This window comes from Aegilops tauschii, chromosome 2 (assembly GCF_002575655.3).
Source record: "Aegilops tauschii subsp. strangulata cultivar AL8/78 chromosome 2, Aet v6.0, whole genome shotgun sequence".
Lineage (NCBI taxonomy): Eukaryota > Viridiplantae > Streptophyta > Magnoliopsida > Poales > Poaceae > Aegilops > Aegilops tauschii.
In genome coordinates this window covers 648781232-648787231 of record NC_053036.3, presented here as the reverse complement: position 1 = coordinate 648787231, position 6000 = coordinate 648781232, and positions in this window count along the sequence as shown.

The following is a 6000-nucleotide window of genomic DNA, read 5'->3' as shown; positions in this document are numbered from 1 at the left end:
AGCGGGGAAGGGTGCGGGGGGTCGGCGGCGGCGGTGGAGCGGGGGAGGGTGCGGTGGGTGCTCGGCGGCGGTGGAGCGCGGAAGGGTGCGGGGGTCGGCGGCGGCGGTGGAGCGGGGGAGGGTGGGGGGGGGGTGCTTGGCGGCGAGGGGGATCTGGCCAGGGGGATAGCGATCGAGATGGAGGGGGATCGAGATCGAGTGTCCTCATGAATATTCAATATTTTTTCATACTGAATATGAAAAAATATTATCAAATTTGAAAAAATATTCATGAATTCAAAAAGTGCCCATGAAATTTAAAAATATTCATGGGTTCAAAAAATATTAACAAATTCAATACTTTTTGTGAGTTAGAAATTCAATACCATAATAAACATAAATAAATATTCATGAGGACACTAGAACAGAAGAAATATCATTTCAATATGTCGAAATACAATCGAGAAATGAAGGCTATAATTTAAATACAATCGATCTTAGCTAGCTATCTGTTCACAATCTTCTTGCCCTTAGTTTTCGTAAATGGAGTTGTTCTCTTGAACGGACGGTCTTTAGGTAGGGTGGTCCTGCTTCTTCTTGTGGTGTATGCTGGTACTTCATCGTCGTCGTCATGTTCCATCTTCGGATCGCCGTACTTGTCGGAGTCTTGCTCATTGGCGACTCCATCCATTCCGATGATCTTCCTTTTGCCTCTCCTCACGACAACACAACTGGGCTTTGACGGGTCGGTAATGAAGAAGCATTGGTCCACTTGGGAAGCCAGTACCCATGGCTCATTTTTCGCGGTGACGTTTACGCCCGCGGTCTTGGATTTGGCTACGGGTATAAACATGGTGGTGAAATACCGGTCTTCTTTTAGGACGCTCTTGGCCCATCTGACACGGAACATCGGGACCTTCTCTCCAGCGTAGCTCAGCTTCCAGATCTCCTCGATCCTTCCGTAGTATCTGTCCTTGTCGTTACCGGTGTAGGATTCCATCGTTACCCCGGAGTTCTGATAACCATCGCTCTTCATGTCCTTTCCCTCGGTGTAGAATGTGTAGCCGTTGATATCGTACGCCTCATACGTCATCAGGTTGTGCTCGGCGCCCTGTGACAAGGCGAATATGAGTTGTTCTTCCGCGGAAGAATCCTCATGTAAAGGGTACGACAAAAGCTTCTGCTTGAACCAACGCGTGAAACATGAGTTGTGCTCTTTGATTATATCTCCATCCGTCCTCTGTTGGCCTCGGTCATTGTACGTCTTCTCAATAAAGGTTTTGTGCTCTACCACCCAAGGATCGACCACGTCTATGTGTTGTAGAGCGACTAGGTTTGCTCTTTCAAAGTCGGCGAGTCGACCCTCGAAGTCGACATGCATTTCGCGGTGACCCTCACGGTGACCCCATCCAGCGAGCCTGCCGAGGTGCCTGTTGACGGGCAGACCAACGGGGTTCTTGATGCCTAGATAATTCGTGCAGTAGGAGATGCACTCTTCGGTCAGAAAGCCACTGGCTATGCTTCCCTCTGGACGTGACATGTTGCGAACGTATCCTATGATGACACCATTCATCCTTTCGAACGGCATCATGCTATGGAGGAACGTCGGCCCGAGTTGGATGATATCCTCCACGATATGGACCAGCAGATGCACCATAATGTCGAAGAATGCGGGCGGGAAGTACATCTCAAGCTCGCATAGTATCACCACGATCTGTTCCTGTAGCCTTCTGAGTTGCCTCACACCAACCGACTTCCGAGAGATGACGTCGAAAAAGTTGCATAGGCCAAATAGCGTTTCACGGGCGTGCGCGTCCATGATCCCAGGGATTGCAACTGGAAGTATCAGCGTCATCAGCACGTGACAGTCATGAGACTTCATCCCGCTGAACTTCTGCTTCGCTGAGTCTATGTATCTGCTTATCTTCCCCGCGTAACCGTTAGGAAGTTTTACTCCTATGAGGCAGGTGAAAAACTAATCGATCTCCTCCTGACTTAGAGTGAAGCACGCGGGAGGGAAGTCATTTCTGGTCTTCTTGGCCTTTTCGCCCTTGCGACGACTTTCCGTGTCCTGCTTCGCCTCATCATCATCATCATTAGCGTGAAGCTCCTCCCTGATGCCCATTGATTTCAAGTCTGCCCTTGCTTTCGGCCCATCTTTGGTCCTCTCTGGCATGTTGAGCAGGGTACCAAGCAGACTCTCGCACACGTTCTTCGTGATATGCATGACATCAAGGCTGTGAGGCACACGGCAGATCTTCCAGTACGACAAGTCCCAGAAAACAGACCTCGTTTTCCATACCTTCAGCAGCGGCTCTTGCGCCTTTCGCTTCTTTCCCGGCTCTGGCGCCTTTTGCTTCTTTCCGGCAGTGGGCAATCTTTTCAATTTTTCAACAGCTCGTCTACTTCCTCGCCGCTCCTCGTACGCGTGTGTCTTCGGGTTTCGGTTTCACCATCGAACAGATCCTTGCGTTTCCTCCATGAGTCATCATCGTGAAGCCACCTTCGATGTCCCATGAACACGGTTTTCGAAGACCCGGGATCTCTATCTAGCTGGCGATACGTTGTGTCATCCATGCACCTGACGCATCCAGAAAATCCGTGGAGCACCTGCCCCGCGACATATCCGTAACCGAGATAGTCGTGCACCGTCGTGAGCAGTGCGGCTCTCATAGGGAAATATTCTTTCTCTGCGGCGTCCCACGTATTGGCTGGCATTTTCCACAGCGTGTCTAGCTCCTCTTTCAGCAGCCCCAGATACAGATTGATGTCGTTCCCTGGTTGTTTCGGCCCTTCAATTAGCATACTCATGTGAATGTACTTCCTCTTCATGCACAACCAGGGGGGAAGGTTGTACATCCACACAAACACAGGCCAGGTGCTATGTGTGCTTCTCTGGCTGCTAAATGGATTGACTCCATCGGTGCTCGCGCCCAGCACGATGTTCCTTGGATCGTTCCCAAATTCTGGGTGTTCGAAGTTCAACGCTTGCCACTGGCTCCCATCCTTAGGGTGACTCAACATCTTGTCTTTTTTATTTATCTCCGGATCATTTGCGTCATCTTCTCGCTTCTTCTCCTCCCTATCCGCGTGCCAATGCAAGAGCTTTGCTACTTTAGGGTCCGCGAAATACCGCTGCAGACGAGGAGTGATCGGAAAGTACCACACCACTTTTCGAGGAGCTTTCTTCCTCTTCTTGTATCGAGTGACGCCGCACACCGGACATATGGTAGACTCCGCGTGCTCGTCCCGATAAATGATGCAATTGTTCATGCACACATGGTATTTCACGTGCGGTAAATCCAGAGGACACACGATTTTCTTTGCCTCCTCGAAACTGGTCGGGCACTTGTTCCCCTTGGGAAGACGTTGGTGCCAGAATGACATGTTCTCGTCGAAGCATGCATCGGTCATTTTGTGTTTTACCTTCATCTCCAGAGCCATGAGCGTTACTTTCAGGCGGGTATCCTCGGGCCTGCATCCTTCATACAATGCAGTAACCGCGTCGATCTCCAGTTGATCCAGCTTGGCTTTCTCTTGGGCGGCAGCTCTTGCGTTATCCGTCTGCTTGAGAAGCAGCTCTTGAATATGCGGGTCCTGCACCCAGCCCATCGATGGTCCATCGTCGTCTGCTCCGGCATCTTCATCTTCATGATCATGCCCTTCGTCTGCACCGGCATCTTCCTCATCATCATGTCCGGCATCTTCTACATGATGACTGTGTACTGCATCTACTTCGTGATCATGTCCTGGAGATTCTTCGTCTTCTCGCCCGCCCTCACTGCGGTTGTCTTGCTGCCCTTCCTCATTTCTTGCCGGCCGGCCCCCATGGACGACTTCATAATCATCTTCATCACCTTGCCACCGATAGCCATCCATGAAACCACGCAAGAGCAGGTGGTCCCGCACCTGTACGGAATCCGGGTCCATAAGGCTCCTCAGCTTGCATCTTCGACACGGACATATTATCTCCGTCTCGTTCTTTTGAAGCATCTCGGCCTTCGCGGAGATCAAAAACCTATTCGCGATGCCTTCGGTCATCGTGCGGACCATGGTCGCCTGCGGGGTAGAGCAAAACGATATTTTAGAACCAAGAAAAAATTTGGCATGACTTTGCCTAAAAATAGGACAAAAAAGAATGCATAGTGCCAAAATTCTCGCCGAAACGGAAATGAATCAACATTCCGGCAAAATATTGGCAACTATCGCATTTCAAATACCGGTACCTGCAAACACAAACATATATGCAACACCACAAACATACATAGATCTAGCTAGGCCATAAAAGGTGCATGTGCACGTTGTTGGAGGGAGAAAAAAGTAGATCTACAACATAAAGAAAGCTTTCCCCTTACTTACCTATCAAAAAAAGGTAATTTAACCACTTAATTTGGATGAATCTATGGTGCAAATGAGGTGAGGAGGAGGAGGCAGCCGAGACAAGCTTGGAGGAGGAGGTGGAGAGAATGAAGTCGGGAAAGTGAGTGTGTAGGTGGCTGTCCAAAATATCTAGCTGGTCCCAGGTTACTAATGGAGCACCACCAACAAATGCGCCATTAGTAACTCTGGTTACTAATGGCGCACCAGCTGGCGGTGCGCCATTAGTAGTTTTGCAAAAAAAATGATAGTAGTGGCGCACGGGGTGGCTGGTGCGCCATTACTAGTTAAAACTAGTAATGGCGCACTGTGCCACGGTGCGCCGTTAGTATTTTTGAAAAAAAAAACAAATTTTGTTAGTAGTGGCGCACCATGTTTGTGGTGCGCCATTAGTATTTTGGAAAAAAGAAAAAAATGTTAGTAGTGGCGCACCATGGTTGTGGTGCATCATTAGTGTCTATCACACTAATCGCGCACCAGCACACGGTGCGCCACTGCTATATAGTAGTGGCGCACCGCATGTCTGGTGTGCCATTAGTGTCCATATTATCTATAACCCTTTTCCTAGTAGTGTCAAGCCAAGTGGCGGGGCAGCAGGGCCGGCGGGGGTGGCGGCGGCGGGGGCACCCGGTGCGGCTGGGGGGGCCGCGGCGGCGGCGGCGGGGGCCGCAGCGGCAGCAGCGTCGGCCGAGCCGGCTGCGGAAGAGGCGACGGGCGAGGATGACGTCGAGCCCGTCGCAGGGTGGGCGGGCGGGGTGCCGGGCTCAACCTCGTATGAGGGAGAAGGGGACCCGGGGGCCCGCTCGGACTCAACCTCGGGGGAGGGAGTCACAAAGCCAGGTGGTGGCGGTATAGGGCACCGTGCCGGGGGGGGCGCCGGGGGCTGCCGCCACGCATCGCTCCATGAAGGGGGCGCGGGGGCCGGCGCCGAAGGGGCCAAAGCCGTAGGAACCTGAAAAAAAGGAACACCGTCTCGACAAAGTACACATGCCTCGAGGTGTACACACGATGAGTGACAGGATCATAGCACCGGTAACCTTTGGTGTTAGGGGGGTAGCCAAGGAAGACGCATGGGACAGATCGTGGTGCGAGCTTGTGTGGCGTGGTGGACGCGGTGCTTGGATAACAGAGACACCTGAAGATGCGGAGACCATCATAGGACGGTGGTGTGCCGAAGAGAAGGTGGTGAGGGGCGTAGTTCCACCGAGGGCGACACGGACGAATGTTAACTAAGAGAGTGGCGGTAGCGAGGGTATCGGGCCAAAACCGAGCGGGCACGTTAGAGTGAAAGAGTAACGTGCGAACGCAGTCATTAAGAGTGCGGAGAATGCGCTCGGCGCAGCCGTTCTGCTGGGAAGTGTATGGGCAAGTCAGACGGAATGTGGTGCCGTGAGAAGCGAGAAGTGTGCGAAAAGCGACGTTGTCAAACTCTTTTCCGTTATCAGTTTGGAGTGCGAGTATGGGGCGACCGAACTGGGTGGTGACATAGGAATAAAAGGCGGTGAGTGTGGCTAAAGCATCGGATTTACGACGAAGGGGAAAAGTCCACACATAATGAGAATAATCATCTAAAATCACCAAGTAGTAGAGATAGCCCGTGTTACTCGCAATGGGAGATGTCCAAACATCACTATGAAGTAATTG